The 22,958-nt window shown below is 41.7% G+C and overlaps 2 pseudogenes; one reads left to right on the top strand and one right to left on the bottom strand.

Moving 5' to 3' along the window:
* LOC127683744 (peptidyl-prolyl cis-trans isomerase D-like) overlaps positions 1-1,239 on the bottom strand; it is a 143,150-nt pseudogene extending 141,911 nt beyond the window's left edge.
* A 10,258-nt stretch (positions 1,240-11,497) lies between these two features.
* LOC127683743 (ribosome biogenesis regulatory protein homolog) lies at positions 11,498-22,958 on the top strand (annotated as a pseudogene).

Below are 22,958 nucleotides of genomic sequence, written 5' to 3'. Positions count from 1 at the left end.
AACTGCTGGACCCCTTGAAGGGATTCACCCTACAGATCCAAAGCTGCAGGATCTCCATGACACAATAGGAGAGCCAAGAGGAGTCCCAGTGAGGATCCAGTATTGATCGTGTAGCAGAAGCCAGAGACCTAGAATCAGACCAATGACTCACTGCAATGAATGAAAGGATGTTGTGGGTTGCCCTGGTGCTGTTCGTATTCTGACGTTAATTCTGCTTCCTCAAGAGGGGCTGGCTGCCTGACAAGCAGTGGATCAGGTACTCAGATGATTCCATGTGGACCTGCTCCCCATTTTAACTGGTTAAATAAAGCCTAGAGCCTGGTATTGGGCAGTGGAGGAGAAAGGTGTAGCTGGAGGTTTTAAGAGAGTGGAGGAAGAAGGATGGAGAAGAGAGGTGGAAGGAAGATGGAGCAGAACCCCTTGGCCTAGAGAAACCACAAGTGACAAGGGATCTCATAGCTGGGGAATAGATTAGTGAGGTGGTATACCTGCCCAGTCTAGGTGTAGAGCGTATAGTTGTGTGGTTTTCACACGGGCTTATTGGAGTTGGAAATTTACTGCAATATGTGGGACACACTGTGACACTACAGCTTCTACAATTTTTTTTGTTTTGTTTTGTTTTGTTTTGTTTTAGGAGGCAGGTTGCAAGGTGGAATGTGGGTATGGAGGGATGGGGAGACAAATGGGATCAGGGTACATGATGTGAAATTCATGAAGAATCAATAAAAAGTAAAATAATAAAAAAAGTAGAGGCAGTGATTCTCATCTATGCTCAAACCTGAAAACCACATACCATGTATATATCACCCTGAAAACCACATACCATATATATATATATATATATATATATATATATATATATATATATATATATATATATATATATATATCACCCTGGAAACCACATACCATGTATATATTACCCTGAGCACAGTTCTTCTGTCAATACCATGACAATTTGTATAAGTCATAAATGATAAGTCATCAAAGAATTGCATCAAACTAACGCATGTGAATGGGATTTATAAACATCCAAAAATGACACTTTCCTGGCAAGCTTCTGAATCATTTCCTGCATCATTTCCGAAGCAACACTCGTCATTTACCTTTAAGAGTGATCCGTCTTGCTCCGAGTTGTAACATCTTTGGCTTGAGTAAACCATAATTCTCCAGGATACACTGCTGTTTCCCAGCCTTATTCGTGCCTTCAGCACCAACATTTAAAACCAAGATCCCCATGACATCTTCCAGTTCTTTCTAACCTGAATTTTTGTTTCTTTTACTATTCGTGTTCACTTGACACACTATTTTGACTACTCAAACAGACACACCTGTACATGCCTGTGTGTGGTACTGGATCTCCTGTGCGTGCACACACACACACACACACACACACACACACACAGAGAGAGAGAGAGAGAGAGCGAGAGCGAGAGAGAGAGAGAGAGAGAGAGAGAGAGAGTGCAAGTACTTGAAAGGTTTCCTTTCCAGAAAGTGCTGATTCCAGAAGACTGTAGAAATACATTAACACATTACTAAGGAAGCTATTTAAGGCACAGGTTAATCTGTTATTACTAAATAGTATTTGCACTGCCTGCAGATTAGGAAACTATAAGCCCAAAGACTACAAAAAGCCAGAATGGGCTGAGATGCCCCTGAAGGCTCGCGCTCATCAACAGCAGGGTCTGTCATGCTGGGTAGAGGTTGGGTGGTGTCTCATATCCTCTCCTTGGTGGCTAACTGCTGGTCCGGCTAGGTTCATGAACACATTCATCCACTGTGGATTCACTGTGGAGCTTGGATTCTCAACAGAGACAGTTTTCAGGGCTCTGATACATTGAAACTTCATTTTCCATCTACTCTCTTGCAATAAAAGGGGAGGGGGGAGGAACAGAGTAAGAGGGGAAAGGGGAGAATTTGACATTTATTAGAGGGTGTTAGGAAAGTATTTTTAGCATTTAAAATAAAAATCCCAAGTTGCATTTCTAGGCTTCACCCCACTATTACCACCACCAAAATCCTAAGTATTTTTGACTTCAGCTCTGCTGGGAAGAGATTTACATTTTAAATTATAATGGTCACTCTTCATTTGTCTCACATTCTAAAATAATAATCCATTACATTTCATAATTTGGTCATACAAAACATTAATATGCTTGATTTATACCCTGTGCCTAAATTCAGCAAAAGGACATGAGGAATGAGTCCAGGCGCACAATGAGATCTGAGCGGACCATGTGCCGTGCTGGAGGCGGCCTGTGGCAGTGAGCCCAGTGCGGCTCCAGAAGAGGACCATGTGCCGTGCTGGAGGCGGCCTGTGGCAGTGAGCCCAGTGTGGCTCCAGAAGAGGACCATGTGCCGTGCTGGAGGCGGCCTGTGGCAGTGAGCCCAGTGCGCTCCAGAAGAGGACCATGTGCCGTGCTGGAGGCGGCCTGTGGCAGTGAGCCCAGTGCGCTCCAGAATTCTCTCAGACTTGCTTGAGAAGGCCCCAAAGAAGAGAGGACGCCGGAGAAGGGAAGGCAAAGGGCAGACCTGAGAGAGACTCTGAGGGGCCCCAGGCCCTCCTGTTCTAGTCCACATCTGCTGTGCTCCTGCTAGAACAAGGCCCAGACTTCAGTTAGAGAGTGTAATGAAGACCTGGGGCCCAAGTGAAGCTGGAGCCTCTGTCTGCACACCGGAGGGAGGCACTTCACCATCTGAGGTGACACCTTAGGCTGGCCAATTTTTTTTTTTTGATGGAAGCTGAACGTGAAGGAGGCAAGTTATACTGGTTGGAGGCGCTTCAGTGTGCCTTGTGCCTTGGTGCTTTGGAAGCTTGGCTCCTAGCACCACCTTCCTGAGCCAGCATGGCGGGCAAGATTTGGAGCCTGGTTGAGGCCTACTGGGTCACTGGCCAACTGTGCTGCTCTTTGAGTTATTAGTGTAGTTTTCCCTATTGAGAAAATTCTCTCTTTTTTTTTTTATTTCATTACTTTATTGCATTTTCACATGCATTTCTCAGAGAAAACTGTACAGTGCGTTATAGCTGGAAGACAAGTGTTTTAACATCGACGCAACACAAAACACACTACCATGTGAATGTGTTTGTGTTCCTCTCTGTGCTAGTAACCAGAAGAGTGCTTCTTTTACAGTTCACATGTACGGTGAGGCATTCAAAGTATATTGTTTAGCAGAAAACAAAGCACGTTGACCACAACACACGATATGTTCTAAATGCGATTAGGAATTCTCTCAAGAAGGTTGCTGTGAGACAGAAAGCGAGTCTTTTCCTTCTCTGTGACTTTCTGTCTCACCATACATGAGCTACCATGATGCCAGCTATCATGATATGATCAGCTGGAGGGTGAAATATTTACTGGAACTGAATATTTACAGCACTGTATTCTTGAATTGCCAAAACTGGGAGCTAAATAAACCTCTATTCTTTATATATTCCAGAGCCTCCTGTATGTGATTACAGTGATAGAAGTCTGAAAATAAAAAACAAGGATGGCTTGGTTTTGTTCCTGTATTGTTTTGTTGTATTTACTGGTGGCTACTACCCAGCATATCAGAATATTATAAATATTTTCTCCCTGTTTTATTTTTTAAAGGAATCTATTTTTAGACTTTTTTTTAAATTGGATATATTCTTTATTAACATTTCAAATGTTATCCCCTTTCCTGGTGCCCCCTTCCCCCACTTCCAGAAAACCCCCATCCCAGCCTCCCTCCCCCTGCTTCCATAAGGGTGTTCCTCCACCCACGCTACTCCCACCTCCCCGCCCTTAATTCCCCTATGTTGGGGCATCTATTGAGCCTTCATGGGACCAATGACTTCTCCCATTGATGCCTGACAAGGCAATCCTCTGCTATATATGCAACTGGAGCCATGTTTACTCCTTGGTTGATGACTTAGTCCCTGAGAGCTCTGGGGCGGGGGAGGGGCGGGTCTGGTTGGTTGATATTGTTCTTCCTATGAGATTGGAAACCCCTTCAGCTCCTTTCTCTAATTCCTCTATTGGGGACCCTGCGCTCAGTCCAATGGTTGGCTGTGAGCATTTGCTTCTGTATTTGTAAGGCTCTGGCAGGGCCTCTCAGGAGACAGCCATATTAGGTTCCTTTTGGCAAGCATTTCTTGGCATTCACAATAGTGTCAGGGTTTGGTGACTGTTTATAGGATGAATCCCCAGGTGGGACAGTCTCTGGGTGGCCTTTCCTTCAGTCTCTGCTCTACACTTTATCTCCATATTTGCTCCTGTGAGTATTTTGTTCCTCTTCTCAGAAGAACCTAAGCACTCACACTTTGGTCTTTCTTTTTGTGTGTATGAGTGTTTTGGCTGCACGAATGTCTGTGAAGCACATGCATGCCTGCTGCTCACTTCAGGACGGGGCCTTGTGCCTCCTAAACCTGTAGTTACAGTTGGTTGTGAAATGCCATGTCAGTGCTGGGCAGTGAGGAACAAGCGCTCTTAACAGCTGAGCCATCTCTCCAGCACCCACTCCTCACTTTCTTAAAATGGTGATGGAGATTCTGTTTCTCTCTGAAAGGCTCTTAATTTCACCTCCAAAATATGAAGGCATATTGTTGATTTTTCAAATTTTCTTTTTATACATGGGTATAGGCCATACTTGGTCAGTGACAGGAACTGGGATCAATATTGGACTATAATTGGAAGGGATTAAATACATGAATCAAACAATGTTACAGTGTCTGGAAGGTTCTACCCCACCTTTTTGAGATATCTACCTTTTCGTGGTTTTGTCTTTCCAATTAGACTTTAATAGCCTTTGCACTACTGTCATCTTGTCTCTCTGTTACCTGGTGTTCAATTACGTTAGAGATTCACCAATGTGTTGAATCATGATTGATACAAACTAGAAGGGGAAGGGGATATGTGATTTCATGTCCATTTTCAAGGTAGCAAAAAACATGAGCTTCTGTCACAGAGGCTCACAGAAATAGCTGCAGTGTATAGTTTACATAGATGGCTAACTTGGGAGCCATAAGCTGAGAAAAATATAATGTAACAAAATGTTCACAACATTTATTTGTTTAAAAAATAGAGAAATCCAGATGCAGAAGGTATTGCTGCTGTCTGCTAAATTGTCTGTTATTAAATATATTGTCAAGGGAATAAATCCTTTGTTGCATAGTGTAGGAAATGGCTTTTAAAAAGGTGCTGAGAGTAGAGAAATAAGGGAAAATGCCCTTCGATAAGACAGCCTTTGCCATTAACCTTATTTCTACTCTATTAAAAGATAATGGTAGCAACAATAATTAATAATCTATAAATATTTCATGTTATATAAATTTTAATTGAAGGATGTACTGATGTCTTATTTTCACAGAACTCATAAAGCAATTTACTAAACAGTCCCAGAGAAACTCTGTTTTCATATAAGGTTAGAAAATTATCCCTCCACAGGAGCATTTCCAACAAATCAATTATGATACAGAAATAATCTAGCCTGCCTGAGCCTGGCATACTCATGGATAGTAGGAATACGAATGTCATATCGCTCCTCCCGTCCTTTCTGCCACTGTCTCTAGAAACAAGCACTCCAACACACATCCTCTTAGGTCACACAAGAAAACATGCAGCCAGACGTGACAGCCCTCAATGCCTACAGTTTCTGGAAGGCAGGAATGCTGTCATTTGCAATTTGCATCCTAAGAACTCAGCATAACTTCTGCAACACAGTTGAAAAGTTTTGGAAAAGATGCCATGAAATCCCTTTGCAATCTGGTCCAACCTGTTTGTGTAATTCCATTTCCCACTGTTCCTCCAAATGAGCCCAGTGCTCCAAACTGTTTTCTGGCCCAAATATATGGTGCATTTTTTACATTTCTGATCTTTGATAAACTATTTTGTAATTAAAATATTCTTTGCTCAGAGGCTGGAGAGATAGCTTAGTGGTGAAGATCAGTTGCTACGTTTGCAGAGGACCCTAGTGTGTTTCCAGGTCCCACATCAGGAAGCTCACAATTGCCTGTATCTTCAGTTCCAGGGGATCTGATGATTTATTAGGGTACCTGCACTCACACAGGCACATACATACACATACACACACACACACACACTCACACACACACACACACACACACACACATTCACTCATGTATGCACACATAAACACATACAAAATAGTAAAAAATGAATAAAAAAGGAAAGAGAATCAGAATGGCTCTCATATTTCTCACTGGTAGCATCAAAAACCAGGGGAAAGAAAGGTAATAATACTGAGGCCAGAGTATTGGGCAGAGAGTGTGCAGAGACATTGCAGTGCCTGAAAGGGTCCTATGACTCCAGATACTAAAACATGTACTTTGAGGAAGCTGTAAGATGCATTAACATAAACAGCATATACTGCACATGACCATACAAGTGGAAGAAAGATTGCACTCTGTAAATGACTCAGGAAGTGTGTGATCCTTTGCACAGCTTTGCCTTGCGAGCTGTTGACCCTTCCCATGTTCCAACCTGCTTCTTGCCTTGAAAGTGAATCTTGTTTTAATAATATGTTCCTGCTTCCATTCACACCCACCAATCTCTGTTCAGTTTCTTACTCCAAGACACAAGAACCAGGAACTTCTCCAGAGAAACCCCTGAACCCAGTTAGCAGTATTAGAGACTTTTGAAAGAAAATAATTATGATTCAAGAATTCTGTGTCCAGTCAAAATGCAATTTATGTGGATGTCGAGGAGCCGCATCATTGGTGGTTCCCTCCCTCTGGATTTTCCACCACTCTGTGTCTGAGACCGGGATCAGTCTGAATGCCTTGTGCTTATGGTTTAGACCACAAAAGAAGTCAAAGATAATTTCAAGATTAAAAACATCTGATTTATGTGTATGTGTTTGTCTGTGTGAGTGTATGACACATCTGTGCAGATACCATCGACAACCAGCAGCGGACAGAACAGGATGTTGGATCCCATGAACTGGAGTTACAGAAAGTGTGACACATCCATGCTTGAGAAAGAGTTTGAGACCTCTGTGAGAGCAGTACACACTCAACCGCTGAGCTATCTCTCCAGACTCAAGAAAAGGTTTTAAACATAAAAGAATTATATTGTTTTTTTTATTTTGTGTTTTTTTTTTTTTACCATCCATCCCTTTTCCCCCTCTAGAAATAACTTGACAGTGAAACACTTCAACCAGAAGACAATGTAGTCTTATTACTCTGGACAAAATGAAGTATATAAGGAATAATGGGGTAAAACACCTAAAAGTATGTTCATACTGATATAATTTTATATAAATTTATAGAAAGGAACTCATTTCTCAAGAACAGGCATGGAAGCAAAAGAAAACAAATACTGTCTTCAAAGAGCAAGAGCTGTTAACATCTAACAGACCTGATGATTGACATGTATTATCTATAATGGTAATTATGTCTAATTTGCTTTGTTTTACTTTTGAAACGGATTCTCACTATGTGACCCACCTGACCTTGAATGCACATTTGTCACAACCCCCAGACACCAGGACTGGATTGTACCTCCAGGTTCAGCCTTAATTTTTTTTTAAGATAAAAGAAAATACTAGCTAATAACAGTAACACCAGCTTGACAAAGGGAGGGCCATTCTGTACGGCATTAAATCTTAGACTTCACTAAATCGAATATAAACAAAAGAAAACTTGAAAAGGGAATCTAACTTCAAACAACTCCAAGAAATGAATAGGAAATAAATTCTCAATCCAGATAAATATGGAAGGAGATAGGATATGAGGACCATACCAATAAAAGGCAGTTAAATTCACATACATCTTAAACTCAGGGACTACTAATAACAAAACTATTCAGGTAAAGGCAGAGATTGTCAACAGGCTTTTCAAAACCTAGCTACTTCAGTGATGAGGAAGTGCTATCCGAGGAGCTCAATCGTCTATGGAGCCTGCGAAGTCCTATGCAGGTGTTCTGGAAGATGCAGCAAGACCCTTGGGGGTGGGAATGGGGGGAGGCTAGAAAGACAGAAAGAAACACATTTTTCTTTCTGAAAATTGATAAAAAGAGATTCTTGTAGGAGTTTGGCTCTCTTACTAATGTGAAGAAATACCATGGCCACAACAATTCTTAAAAAGAAAAGCATTTGGCTGAGGCTGGCTTACAGGTCCAATGGTCTTGTCCATTATCATCACAGCAGGAACCATGGCAACACAAAGCCAGAGAAGCTAAGCATCCACATCTGAATCAGCAAAGAGAAGGAAGAGTGACACTGAACCTGGCTTGGGCTTCTGAAACCTCCAAAGCCACCCCCAATGACATGCTTCCTCCAACTGCATTCCACTACTTTCCTAAACCAAACACTCAAGGTCCACATTCCTAGAAACAAAAGCATGGTCAGGCCTATGACAGCAATGTCCCACTCTCTGGTACTACACTGATTTTATTGTGTTAACTGTGGGAAGCTGTGTATACCATCCTTTAGAACAGTGCTTCTCAACATGTGGCTCACGATCCCTCTGGGGACTGAATAAGCCTTTCACAGGGGTTGCCTAAAACCATTGGAAAACAAATATTTTCATTATGAGTCACAACAGTAACAAAACTAGTTATGAGGTAGCAACAAAATAATTTATTTGGGAGTCACCACAACATGAGGAAATGTATTAAACTGTCACAGCATTAGGAAGGTTGGCAACCACTGCTTTAAAATACATTGAGGTTAATTTATAACTTGTTAAAATAAATGTTAAAATAATTTATAACTTGTTAAAATAAACTTTCCACATGAAAACTATCTGTATTGTTGATTGAAAGGCAGGGAAAACTTTTCTCTTTTAATTAACAGTTCATTTAGCCCATGATGCCTTCATTGTTGGATGGAGGTATCACTAAAAAGCTTTAAGTTGTCAGAAATTAATTGCAAATGTCAGAACAGTGCCCTCGGTTTTGGCAAAGGTGTCTTCGGATAAATTGCTTCTATCATCGAGCAGTGATTGATGTTCATAGAAAAATGTTACAATAATAGAGTAAAATAATCTGAGACAAAATCTAGTTGCCCACCATAAACAGACCTAAAAGACAAAGACATAGACATTTTAGTTTACAAAAAGATTAATTCCACCCACCATAAACAGACCTAAAAGACAAAGACAGAGACATTTTAGTTTACAGAAAGACTAATTCCAATCTGTGTCTGGAGCTGATCATGTGCCACAGTGCTTCACACCCAAATACCTCCGGGAGAGAGTTGGTCTCCCAGGAGTGCACACACACCTGTAAGCACAGGTAAGACGACCACTTCTGCTCAGAGGGACCTGCCCAGAGCCATGAGGACACAGAAACCAAGGAACAGCCAGGAACAGGATCCTTCTAGTTTCCATCTACACCCTGGAGCTCACCCTGTGCCACAGCTCTCCATACCCAAATTCCTCCCAGAGAGAACTGTTCTCACAGGAGTTCTGACACACAGGCTTGCAGAAGGGACAAGTCACAGAGGCAGCAAGACCATTTAACACCTGAGATAACCAGATGTCGAAAGGCAAGGGTAAGAATATATGCAACAGAAAACAAGGCTACTTGGCATCATCCGATACCAGTTCTCCCACCACAACGAGCCCTGGATACCCCAACACACCTGAAAAGCAAGACTCTAATTTAAAATCACATCTTATGATGATGATAGAGTACTGTAAGAAGGACATAAACAACTCCCTCAAAGAAATATAGGAGAACACAGGTAAATAGGTTCCCTTAAAGAGGAAACACAAAAATCCCTTAAAGGATTACAGAAAAACACAACCAAAGAGGTGAAGGAATTGAACAAAACCAGCCAGGACAGTTAGAAATAGAAACAATAAAGAAATCACAAAAGGCAACAAACCTGGAGATAGAAAACCTAGGAAAGAGATCAGGAGTCATAGATGCAAGCATCACCAAAAGAATATAAGAGATAGAAGAGAGAATATTAGGTGCAGAAGATACCATAGAAAACACTGACCCAACAGTCAAAGAAAATGCAAAAATCTCCTAACCCAAAACATCTAGGAAATTTAGGATACAATGAGAAGACCAAGTCTAAGGATAATAGGCATAGAAGACAGTGAAGATTCCCAAATTAAAGGGCCAGTAAATATCTTCAACAAAACTATAGAAGAAAACTTCCCTAACCGAAAGAAAGAGATACCCATGAACATACAAGAAACCTACAGAACTCCAAATGGCCTGGATCAGAAAAGAAATTCTTCCTGTCACATAATAGTCAAAATACCAAATTCACAAAACAAACAAAGAACATTAAAATCAGTAAAGAAAAACAGTTAAGAAACAAATAAAGGCAGACTTTTCAGAATTACACCAGACTTCTCACCAGAGACTATGAAAGCTAGAAGATCCTGGACAGATTTTATACAGACCCTGTATAAAAACACAAATGCCAGGCCGGGCTACTATACCCAGCAAAACTCTCAATTAACATAGATGGAGAAACGAACGTATTCCATGACAAAAACAAATTTACATAATATCTTTCCACAAATCCACCCCTACAAAAGGTAATAGATGGAAAGTGCCAATACAAAGAGGGAAACTACACCCTAGAAAAAGCAAGAAAGTAATCTTTCAACAAACTCAAAAGAAGATATCCACACAAATATAATTCCACCTCTAACAACAAAAATAACAGGAAGCAACAATCACTATTCCTTAATATGTCTTAACATCAATGGACTCAATTCTCCAATAAAAAGACGTAGACTATAAAACTGGATACATAAGCAGGACCCAGCATTTTGCTGCACTATCTCAGAGTAAAAGGCTAGAAAACAATTTTCAAGCAAATGGTTCCAAGAAACAAGCTGGTATTGTCATTCTAATATTGAATAAAATTAATTTTCAACCAAAAGTTATCAAAAAAGATAAGGAAGGGCATGTCATACTCATCACAGAAAAATCTACCAAGAAGAACTCTAAATTGTGAACATCTATACTCCAAATACAAGGGCACCCACATTCATAAGAGAAACTTTACTAAAGCTCAAGCACACATTGCACCTCACCTCACACAATAATGGTGGGAGACTTCAATACCCCACTCTCATCAACGGACAGATCATTGAAACTAAATAGAGACACTTTGAGACTAACAGAAGTAAAATGGATTTAACAAACACAACTGAGATAGCAGAGATGAAGAAAAGAAGACGAACAAAATATAGCCCAGAATTGTCAGGGGCAGAAGAAGTAATTAAACAGAGGCATGTGACATCAAAGACTAAACTCATAATCACTGTACTGCTTTATGGTGGACTGGTTCCTCACTCTTTTCCTGTCTGGATTTACTTTGGTTTCCTTACTGGACCTTACATTCCATGAAAAGAATGACTGTACTTTATTAACTTAACAGACATTTGAGTATTAGTCATAAATAGTTTTGGTGCTATCCTAGAATGTTCCAAGCACTATAGCTACTGTAGTGATCATGACTAAGTCCCTATTTTTTAATTTTACTTAAAAAATGAGTCCAAATGAAATAATACAATTTTACAAACACAATGACAGTTAGCGTGATGGAGGTGTGTGGCTTCTTTAGATGCTGAGCTAGCACAGGGAGCCAATTTTCAAATTAGAGTGCCATGAACAAGGATTTTTGCACAGCAGCGGGCTTAAGAAATGATTTCTACTTTTTTAAAACATTTGTGTGTTTGTGTACACGTAGGTGGTCTGTCTTAGTCAAAGTTCTACTGCTGTGAATAGACACCATAACCAAGACAACTCTTTTTTTTTCAATTAATCATTTTATTCATTTATATTTCAAATGATATCCCTCTTCCTGGTTACCCCTTCACAATGCCCCCATTCCATCTCTCCTTTTCCCCTTCCCCTGTGCCTCTATGAGGGTGGTCCTCCACCCACTCACCTACTCTCTCCTCACAGCTCTAGCATCCCCTTTGCTGGGGCATCAAGCCTCTCCAAAACCAAGGGCCCCCCCTACAATTCATGTCTGACAAGGCCATCCTCTGTCACATATGTCTATGGAGCCATGGGTCCCTCCATGTGTACTCTCTGGTTGGCAGTTTATTCTCTGGGAGCCCTGGGGGGTGGGGGTCTGGTTGGTTGACATTGTTGTTCTTCTTGTGGGATTGCTAACCCCTTCAGCTCCTTCAGTCCTTCCACTAGCTCTTCCCTTGGAGTCCCCAGCCTCAGTCCAATGGTTGCCTGTGAATACCTGCAACTGTATTGGTCAGATGCTGGTAGAACCTCTCAGGCAACAACCATACCAGGCTCCTGTCAGCAAGTGCTTCTTGGCATCAGCAATAGTGTCAGGGTTTGGTGTCTACAGATGGGATGGATCCCTAGGTGGGAGATCTCTGGATGGCCTTTCCTTCAGTCTCTGTTCCAATTTTTGTCCCTTCTTTCCTTTGGACAGGAGCATTTCTGAGTTAACAATTTTGACATGGGTGGGTGGCCCCACACCTCAAGTGGGGTCTGCACCTATCTACAGAAGGTAGTCTCTGCAGATTCTCTCTCCCCTTTGTTGGGTATTTCAGCTAAAGTCATCCCTGTTGGGTCCTGGGAGCCTTTCGCTTCCCTGGCATCTGGGACTTTCTAATGGCTACCCCCAGTTCCCCATCCTCCACTGCTACATATTTCTATTCAATTTCCTAACCCTCTGTACTTCTCTCTTGTCCCTTCCAATACCTGATCCTGCCCCCCTTTTCTCCCCTCCTCTCTCCCTTCCAGGCCCCTCCCTCTACCTGCTGTGATTATTTTGTTTCCCCTTCTATGTATTATTGAAGCACCCACACTTTGGTCTTCTTCTTAAGCTCCATATGGTTTATGGGTTGTATTGTTGGTATTCTGAGCTTTTGGGCTAATATCCACTTCTCAGTGAGGACATATCACATGTTCTTTTGTGTCTGGGTTACCTCACTCAGGATGCTATTTTCTAGATCCACCCATTTGCCTGTGAATTTCATGAAATCATTGTTTTTAATAACTGAGTGGTACTCTACTGTGTAAACGTACCACATTTTCCATATCCATTCTTCTGATGAGGGACACCTGGGTTGTTTCCAGCTTCTGACTGTTATAAATAAGACTGCTATAAACATAGTGGAGCATGTGTCCTTATTATATGTTGGAGCATCTTTTGGGTATATGCCGAGGAGTGGTATAGTGGGTCTTCAGGTAGAACTATCTCCAATTTTCTGAGGAACCACCAGATTGATTTCCAAAGTGGGTTTACCAGCTTACAGTCTGACCAGCAATGGAGGAGTGTTCTTCTTTCTCCACATCCTTGCCAGCATCTGCTGTTACCTGCATTTTTTATATTAGTCATTCTGATTGGTGTGAGGTAGACTCTTGGGGTCATTTTGATTTGCATTTCCCTGGTGACTAAGGATGTTGAACATTTCTTTATGTGCTTCTCATCCAGTTGAGATTCTGCAGTTGAGAATTCTTTGTTTAGCTCTGTACCCCATTTTTTAATAGGGTTATTTGGTTCTCTGGAGTCTAACTTCTTTATATATGTTGTATAATTAGCCCTCTATTGGATATAGAGTTGGTAAAGATCTTTTCCCAATCTGTGGGTTGCCGTTTTGTCTTATTGACAGTGTCCTTTCCAAGGCAACTCTTATAAGAACAACATTTCATTGGGGCTGGCTTACAGGTTCAGAAGTTCAGTCCACTCTCATCAAGGCAGGAACATGGCAGCATCCAGGCAAGTATGGTGCAGGAGAAGCTGAGAGCTCTACATCTTCATGAAGGCTGCTAGCAGAATACTGGCTTCCAGGCAGCAAGGATGAGGGTCTTTAAGCCCACACCTACAGTGCCACACTCTGTCAGTTAGCTTCCAATCTGATCTGCAGCCTGGCAAGGCCTCTTGCAGAGGCAGTACATGGGGAGTTTGACTCCACTTATGCCAGGCCACTGCCTCCAGGGTGGGTGCTGGCTGTAGGGAAGTATCTAGACACAGCTCTGGGGATGGGAAAGTGCAGTCTGAGATGTGGAAAAGCCAGGCTGCTTCTGGCATCCCTGGGCTTCTGACAAGGCTGGGGCCATGGGGTTCTCAGACTCTTGGACATCCAGGCACCACCGTAAGTCATGAAGAGTAGAGAAAGGAGTCAGCGGCCCCCAGGCTGGGGACAGATCCTAGCCTGGAGCTGGGAGAGAGGGGAGCTCCGACTTGTTCCAGCAGGAATTGTCCTTAGCTGGGTGGATGCAGGCTTGGTGCCTGGGAACACAGAGAAGCCTTCTATGGAGAATTTAGCTGCAGCTCTGTAGTCAAATGCCTTCTCCATGGCTCCCCAAGGCAGAGTTTTAATGAAAGAGAGTCCATGGTTCTAAACAGACTTTTGGTTGTTCATGGTGGAAAATGGATGTATAAAACCTTACTCACTTCTCAGAGTAGGCCTGAGATTAAACTCCTTTCGCAGGGAGGAATGTCTGGGAAGGAAAGCCTATTGGCTAAGCCTTCCAGGCCTCTAGATACCTCATTCGCATGGAGAACTCCGGTTTTGGCATCTGTGACCACAAGACATGTTTCTTTTATGTGAGAATCATGGCACGTGTTCCAAATCAGGAGTCTGGCAGGGAGCTGGGACTCACCTGAGCATCAGGTGTGCGCCCACCAAGTCTTTGGGTCTCAACCTGCTCTCTCTTACCAAACTTCCTGGTGTGGTTTTACATTCCACACTACTCCAACAAGGCTACACCTCCTACTACTGCCACTCTGTAGGCCAAGAATATACAAACCATCACATGTTTAGAGAACAACTTGTAGAAGTCAGTTCTCTCTTCCCTCTATAGATTTCAGGAATCGAACTCAGATCAGCAGGCTTGATGGCCAGGGCCTTCATCAGCTGAGCCACCATCATTCCAGATCAGCCATGTCAAGAACATAGGCAAAGAAGTAGCTCATTTTTAAAATGGCTGAGATATCCAGGGAAGTTCCTCTGTCCTTCCTTTCCATATCAAACATGTACCTTATCTTATAAAAATAGATGAGCTTTCTAAATGATAGTCACAGATCAGATCATCTCATAAATAAATAAATAAATAAATAAATAAATAAATAAATAAATAAAGTCTACTCATGACCCAGGAGGAGGGCATCCAGAGAAGAAAATGCTTCTAAAAAATAATACTGGAGCACCTAAGGAATACAGTATTGTAACAAGAGGAAACAATCAGAGAGATGAGTTGTAATATCTGCCCAGTGAAATCTTTCATTTTCCAAAATGAATAATCTAGAACCTGACACTTAAACTCTCCTCTCAATGAAATCCTAAAGGAAAAAAAAAAAAACAAAACAGGATTCAACTTGCCATCAGTAAAGTCACATACCCTAGATAAAGAGTCAGAGGAAGTCAAGTCTAGGGAATGCCAGGGATATTATTTATACATCTTCCTCTGCAACAGAGGCTCCCAGGGCTAGAGAGGCTGCTGATGCTCAGATACTAAAGGATACAGTGACACCTACTTGCCACTAGGAAGTTATTTTCCTTGCTGTCTCCCTTTGGCAAGTGAAAATACTTAGGAAAAAAGTGTAGCCTAAAACAGTTTTAGTTACTATTGTTTTCAGTGTTAGGTTCCAAGAATCCAAAACAACCCAGTACAGACTTGAACACTCATCTCAGCAAATGTTTAAGCAGAAAAAGATCACAAACATCTCTGCCAAGTTATAGTTACAATTTTCATCAATCAAAATTTAGGGATTAGGTAGTGGTAGTTTGAATAGGTATGGCCCCGATAGATTCGTGTGTTCAAATGCTTGGCCCATAGGGAGGGGTACCATTAGAAGATATGGCCTTGTTGGAGGAAGTGTGACACTGTGAGGGTGTGCCCTTCCCCCCAGCCTTGAGCAGGCTAAATGTTTGCCACAGTTGGTCTGCTGCTGACCTAGCCAGAGTCTTTGTTTGTGCCATTGCTACTCATGTGCCCACAGCAATTCTTTGGCAAAAGGGACTATTAATGTGGATTCATCTTTCTTCATCTCCAAGTAAAGTCTTAACACCCTATTATGAAGCTGTTGCTGTGTTAATACAGAATTGTAGGATAGAGTCTTGAAAATATTTTGGAAAGAATGTCTTAAGAACCTGATAAAACATTTATTCATTATTTCAAACAACAATTAGATTGGTTATTGCAGAATACTGATATTTGGCCTATTGCATGAGCAAACTTTTTAGGCAAAATTGATATTCATTGTCCAAAAGACAAGTTTTTACAATTTGCTTCTATGCATGCTTTTTTATTTCCTGTAAATTTATGCATGCATCCCATAAAGAATGCATCTATTTATAAATAGATCATCTATAGAAGAGAAACATATGTGATTGGATCACGTTTATTCACTTGAGTTTCCCTCCACTTCAGCACAAATAATTGAATTATGTGCCACTGTTTAAAATGTTGAAAAGTCAAGCTTTTAATTTGTATACTCATAGTCAATATATAGCTCATGGCTTACAACTGCTTGAAACTGTTCCTTTTCTAAATTCTGCTAATTCTCAAATTTTGCAATTATTTATGCAAGTACAACTCAAGTTAAGAGAAATTACTGTTCCTTTAAAGGACTGTCTTTGGACATTTAAGAGCTCATATTAGATTGCCTGGACAGAACCCTTAGGGCAATGCCAAAGCAGATTTGTATCCCAGTCAGATAATAGGCCTTACACAAGAACAATTAGCCATACAATCTCATTCATTATATCATCAAAATAGTAACAGCTTGAGACAATAATTTGGTATTCCCAGAGATTGTACACATCAAATTATAAAGACTTGTTCTCAATGTCCTCAATTTCTACCTGTACCACATAATAGTATTAATCCTCGAGGACTTATATCTAATCAATTATTGCAAATGGATGGTATTCATATTTCTGATTTTAGGAAAGTCAAATATGTATATGTGACTATTGACATCTTTTCAGGCTTTTTGGTTGCAACGGCTTTAACAGGAGACGCAACTAAAAATGTAATTAGTCATGGCCTGCATTATTTTTCTATGCTTCGTGTTTCAAATGAGATTAAAAAAGATAATGGAACTGGTTATTACAGTCAAGCATTTGAGATACTTTGTAGAAAAGTAAAAGTAAAGTTAAAAAGAAACAAAGGAGGCATTGCTACTATATGTGTGGTTGGGGGAGAAGCAGACAGCATAGCTACCACACACCATACCTTTGTCTACATGGAACTTTGGGTTTTAACCCCAAAACTGAATCAACTTGTTTTGCTGAAGGGCACAATTCCCCCCCCCTTTTGTTTCTGATTTTTATAGATGAGCTGGACGGGGGCACAAGATTTACTTGTTTTCCATAATCCTGTCTCAGGTATAGAGTGGATAGGCAGCCATGCTTGTCTTAGGCCAGTGTCTATATCTCTCCTTCTTACCAATCATGGAGAGCAAACACAGCTTTTTGGTGTTTGTCTCTGTCTTAGGTCGATAGGAGCTCAAGAATACTCTTACCTGTTACTAACTACCAGCCTTCAAAAGTACACTCTTTCCCATTCAGACCAAAGCCACGAAGAACACATGAATATGCACTCAATGCATTTCTTCATAGTGATGAATGACTGCCACAGTGAACAGCTGAGGTTCTGAAAGCAATCCTGTGTGAAGGCAGCAAATTTGTTTAAGGCACAAAGTCCAAAAGTTAAATGCAACAAGATTAAAGTTGCCTGCAGGAATGTTCCAGGTATTCAATTTGCTGCTAATTGGCAAAAATCAAACACAAAGTCTGTCCACCAGGTATGTGTGTAGAGGGGTGGCTTTGAGGATTGATAGAAAACACTTGTACAGTAGGAGTGGAGACTACACTCCAGGTTAACTCAGCTGGCTGATAGGCATTTTGAACCATCTTCATCATTAGTATATTAATCGTTAGAAGGTTCAGGATCTATGTCCACTAGATGAAGCAATCTTTCAGGCAGCCATTGGATTCCATTTTCTTTTTGTGAAAAACAGACAGAACCTCACCCCCATACTAAATCTGATCAGGATCAGATGTCAGTAAGTACATCCTTTCATTTCACCTAGGCGTAAGTATGCCTAGTGGTAGGGTGCCACAGACACTCAGCAGAGAGTTCCTTGGCATCCACATTTTTAAACATTTAATTTTAAAAATAAAAAGACTATGATTTAAAGAATGTGGTGTATGGGGATATAATTCCCCCTATTTTGTTTTTTATGAAGATATTGTTTTAAAGTTTTATGGGCATGTTCCACAATACCTTGTCCTTTAAGATAATAAGGAATCCCAGTAATATGAGTAATATTAAATTGAATAAGAATCACTGAATAAGACACACAGTGTCTTCCTATGGCACGGTTCTAAACCCATTGCTAATGACCTGTCTGAGGGCTGAACAACCCCTTCACAAGAATTGCCTAAGACCACTGGCAAAACACACATTTACATTATGATTTATAGCAGTGGCAAAATTACAGTTATGAAGTGGCAACAAAAATAATTTTATGGTTGGAGGTGGCAACATGAGGAACAACAGCATTAGGAAGATTGTCCTATGGCCTTGACTTAGAGTTTCCATTCCTGTAAAGAGACACCATGACCATGGCAACACCTATAAAAGAAAACATTTAACCAGGGCTTGCTTACAGTTCCAGAGGCTCAGTCCATTAACATCATAGCAGGAAACAAAGTATCGAACAGGAGGATATGGCGCTGAAGGAGCTAAGAGTTATACATCTTGCTCATCTGGAAGCAGAACTGTGTGCTACACTGAGCATAGCTTGAGTATTGTAGACTACAAATTTACCCCTACAATGACACACACCTACTCCAACAAGGCCATACCTCTTAATAGTACCACATTTAAACACATGAGTCTATGAGGGCCATCCCTAATTCAACCACCATAGGCCTACATAAACACACACACACCGCATGCACCAATTAATTTTAAAAATTCTTCTTTGAAGTACTTCCAACATAAAACTATGAATTAGCAAAAATGAACTATGTGGAAATAATTTAAGTAGTTTAAAAGCTTCTAGCTAATATTTTATCAAATTAACTAGTATACTGGATTTTTTTGGACAAAAAAAAATGTTCATTGCAGATTCAAAAACTGGCGGGGTCATCCTAAATAATTCCCACCATCAAAAAGGGAGAAAACTGAAGAGCATTGAGGAAGGGAGGTTCAACCTGAGTTCAATTCTCAGAACCCTCCAAAATTGTCCTCTGACCTCCATATATGCACAGTAGCACAGATATATCCATATACACAACGAACAAATTAGTTACATAGTTTCATTCCTTTAAAATAAAAGTATATCTACACTAATATCATTTTAAAGGCTGATGAAATTGTTTTAAGAACTAGCTGTACTGACCAAAGTAACCATGTGTGAAGAGATGGTGAAAGGTATTAATTTGATGTTCTTAAATCTCTTATCTCTCTTCATGGTGAAGAAGGAACAATAAACCACAAACCTCATTTGATGAGAGAGGTCACAAAGCTGTCACCCTTCATCACATTCCCCCTTTAGAGCGCTGGCAATAGGTAAAATGAAAGGCAAGAGTGGGCTAGCGCAAGTGAGGAGAGCTGTCCTGACCTACAACTAAGAGTGACTTGAAGCCAGGTGATCAATAAACAGGACCAAGGTTAGGCCTGAGTCTGTCATATGCACAAAACACAAGTGCTTTGGCTGCATTCATGGAATTTAAATATTCAGAATTCTGAGTATATCCTCAGGATGTCAGGCAGCAAAGAGAAAGATAAACAACAGGAGTATTTACAAAACCACGGGGAAAGCTTCAGGAAACCTTGTGAGGTTCTCAATAGAACCAAGGGAGCTTGAGGAGCCAGAAGACTCTCTGAGGCAAGCGGTTGGGTTCTGACGGCCTCAAAGGCCTAATGATGTCGACAGAGGACTAGGGGTGTAAGCGTCCTGACCCCACTCTCTTCACCTCTTTTTGATCACTGCTTCCAGCCAATTTACCTACAAGGTCTGCCTTTTCATCAGTGGAAATAACAGCAGATCTCATTTATTGAGAACTTTCTTGATACCGATTACTAATTAAGGTTTCACATTTACCAATGTATTAAGAGAACTATAGTAAATCAACCTATCAAAGTAAATGATCATAAATTGTAAATTGAGACAGGTATAATACGACCTTAGATCCCCAAGTCACCACGACTATTGAATAAAAACGGACATTCAATTTTCACTGGTATCTTAGCCTTCCTTAATGTGTTAACACATTTACCTTTAAAACAGTCCTGGATAGGGAGTACTATTACACGTGTAAGTCACCACCTTACACGACTTTGGCACAGCCAGAATTGGAACCTAGGCCATGCAACCACCCAGCACAGATGAACAGACTGCACTAAGAAGCAAAACAATTAGGCTTCTATACCTTTAAGTGTATCCGTGGCATCGCTCACTCCTAGGGCACAAAGAACTGGCTATGAGTCTAGGGAGATAACTGTCTCGCCCCAAACACCTTTGTAATTAATTTACCGGCAGCAAGTAAACAACAAAGCCTTTTGGGCAGCCCGCGTCCTACGGAGACCACTCCCCCGCCCCGCTGCACGCTGGGAAACGTAGTCCTAGCCAGTCCCGGAGCTTTTTAGTCTTCATACAGCCAACCCTCAGCGCCTGCAGGGCCACATCCGGTTGCGAATCCAGATCCGGCGTCGAAGCACATCAGCTCTCCAATGCCGCCCTCTGCTGGCCTTTCCCCAACCGCACATTGCTAGCTGGCGCCACGTACTCCGGAAGTGAACTCTTCCGATTAAGAGTCCAGAGGTCAGCCGGTGGCGGCGGGTCTTTTGGGTGCTGTTGTAGTGGAAAAACGTCCTGTTGCTGCACCAAAGTGAGGGAACCGAGTGGCTGCGGGAGTCGTGGAGGACCAGAGCATGGAGATGCTGCAGGCCAGATGGAGCAGGAGGAGGCGGAGAAGTTGCAGTGCGTCCGGTTGCACAAAGAGCTGGAGCAGGAATTCGACCTCGGCGTCCTACCGGCTCCGGACCGCGCTCCCCGACAGTGCTACCCCAGGCTGGCTCGCCAACCAGCCGTGCAGCTCGCCTACCAGCTGTGGCAGCTGCTCGCCAAACAGCTGTGGCAGCTGCAGAGCGTTCGCTGGAGGAGGCGGAGGTAGCGCGCCCGGAAGGACACCAAGGTATGGCTGATCAACATGCTTGGGGGACACCGACCCGCATGAAAGACTAGTTCGCCAAGAAGGAATGGGTGGCCAAGAACGAGCTAAACCGACGACAGAACCCGGCCCGAGCGCACAAGATGAAGATGCCCAGCTCAATCGGCCTGCACTCTATGGGACACCAGAGTAAGGAGGCGCTGGGCTGCGCCCTGCTGGTGGCCAAAGTCTCCACCACTTCAGTGGGACACTTCCAGGACCGCCTCCCCAAGGAGAAGATGCCCAGGACTCCGGGAAGAAGAGGAAGTTTCAGTCCCTCTTTGAGGACTTTGCAGCCGAGAAAAAGACCAGTTAGAGCTGCCAAAAGTCAAGACCAGCAAAAAGCCTCATCTGGATGTGAGAGGAGCCATCAACAAGCAGATGAGGGAGCAGAGGAGGAAAGAGAAAGGGCGGGAACCCAGCAAAGACCTCTGAGCAAGAGAAAAGGCGACCCGCAGGGCCAGGGTGAGAAAGGAAGGGAGGTTTGAGACACAAGAAGCATTCCAGGCAGCCTGCTTTAGGTGGCAAGAAGAAAGGAGTGATGCACCAAGGTGGGAAGAGGAGGAAGTGGTGTTCTCCGCACCGGACCTGTTTTGCCGAGCTAGGACTAAAGGTTACATTATGCTGTTATGCCGGCTGCAGGCTGGTACAGGAGGTGGCCACTACCCTCCTTGTGCTTGACATTGAAGCGACAGATTTGCCTCTCACCCTTCAAGTCAGTGCTGGACTATGCCTTTTCCACAACGGAGACATTGGCTGGAAATTATAGCTCTATTTTGAGAACATGAGATTTAGAGAAATAATATGGTCAGAACCAGGAATAAGTTAACAGCCTGCTTTTTTTTTTTTTTTTTTAATCTTGACTCTGTACACTGGGTTGATGAGATTTCTGAGGCAGAATAGAATGGTGTCAACACTTTTGCATTATTTTTGTAACAGCTCGTATATGTATCTAAGGGAGAATGGGGAAAACTCTATCAACCTGTGATTTACATGTATTGTAAAGCTATGCTGATACCTGGTGTTAACTTTTACTGTAGGTAGAAATTGTTGTACATGAACCCAGTGACCTGGGTACCAATATAGAGTGTGTTTTTAAAAAAAAAAAATGGTTACTTGTAGGTCACTTGTATTAGAAAAACTCCAAAATTCATGTAGTGATAAATACAATATCAAAAGCACAGTACAACTGATGTTGGACAAATGAATACATTGCTTTAAATGATAAATTGGAATTAACCTTGCTACTCCAGAAAATACTTGTCATTTTGATTGTAACCAGTGGCTTTTGCTTAATTGGCTTGGGTTTTAGTTTTTAGCCAGTGCTGGGCTGGACTTCACTGTGAAGCAGAGGCAGACCTGGAACGTGAGGTCTTATGACTCTGTCTCCCGGTGCCCCTCCCTCAGTACTGGACTTGCTACTAATAATTTTCAGGAGATAGTTATGCAAAGTAAGTTTATTAAGATCAAAGTAAGTCATTGACAACAGGGAAAAATATCTAGACACAGAAAACCTTAAATCTCCTGCAGGGTGTAGCTGCTCATATATAATCTCTGTACTTGGACTTCTATATTTTTAGATAATATTGGTCATTCTCGGGTTTCTAATGGGGTTGAAAGATTAGTTACAGTCTCATAGCCAACCCAGGCTATTTAGCATTGTGAGAATATATTAAAAGGATAGTTTTCAGATAGTATACAAGCTAACCAGGTCATAGCATATGGATTTATAAATCTTTCTTAAGTTAGGATAGATAGCAGAGTGTTCTATTTAATTGACAAAAATGATGGACTGGGTGTTAAATGTATTTTGTACTTTATAAATTACAAAATGTTCATAGTTGTGCTCAATTTA

The sequence above is a fragment of the Apodemus sylvaticus genome, chromosome 4, assembly GCF_947179515.1.
Source record: "Apodemus sylvaticus chromosome 4, mApoSyl1.1, whole genome shotgun sequence".
In the NCBI taxonomy this organism is placed as follows: domain Eukaryota; kingdom Metazoa; phylum Chordata; class Mammalia; order Rodentia; family Muridae; genus Apodemus; species Apodemus sylvaticus.
The sequence above is the reverse complement of the archived record's forward strand: the minus strand, read 5'-3'. Positions and strand labels throughout refer to the sequence as shown.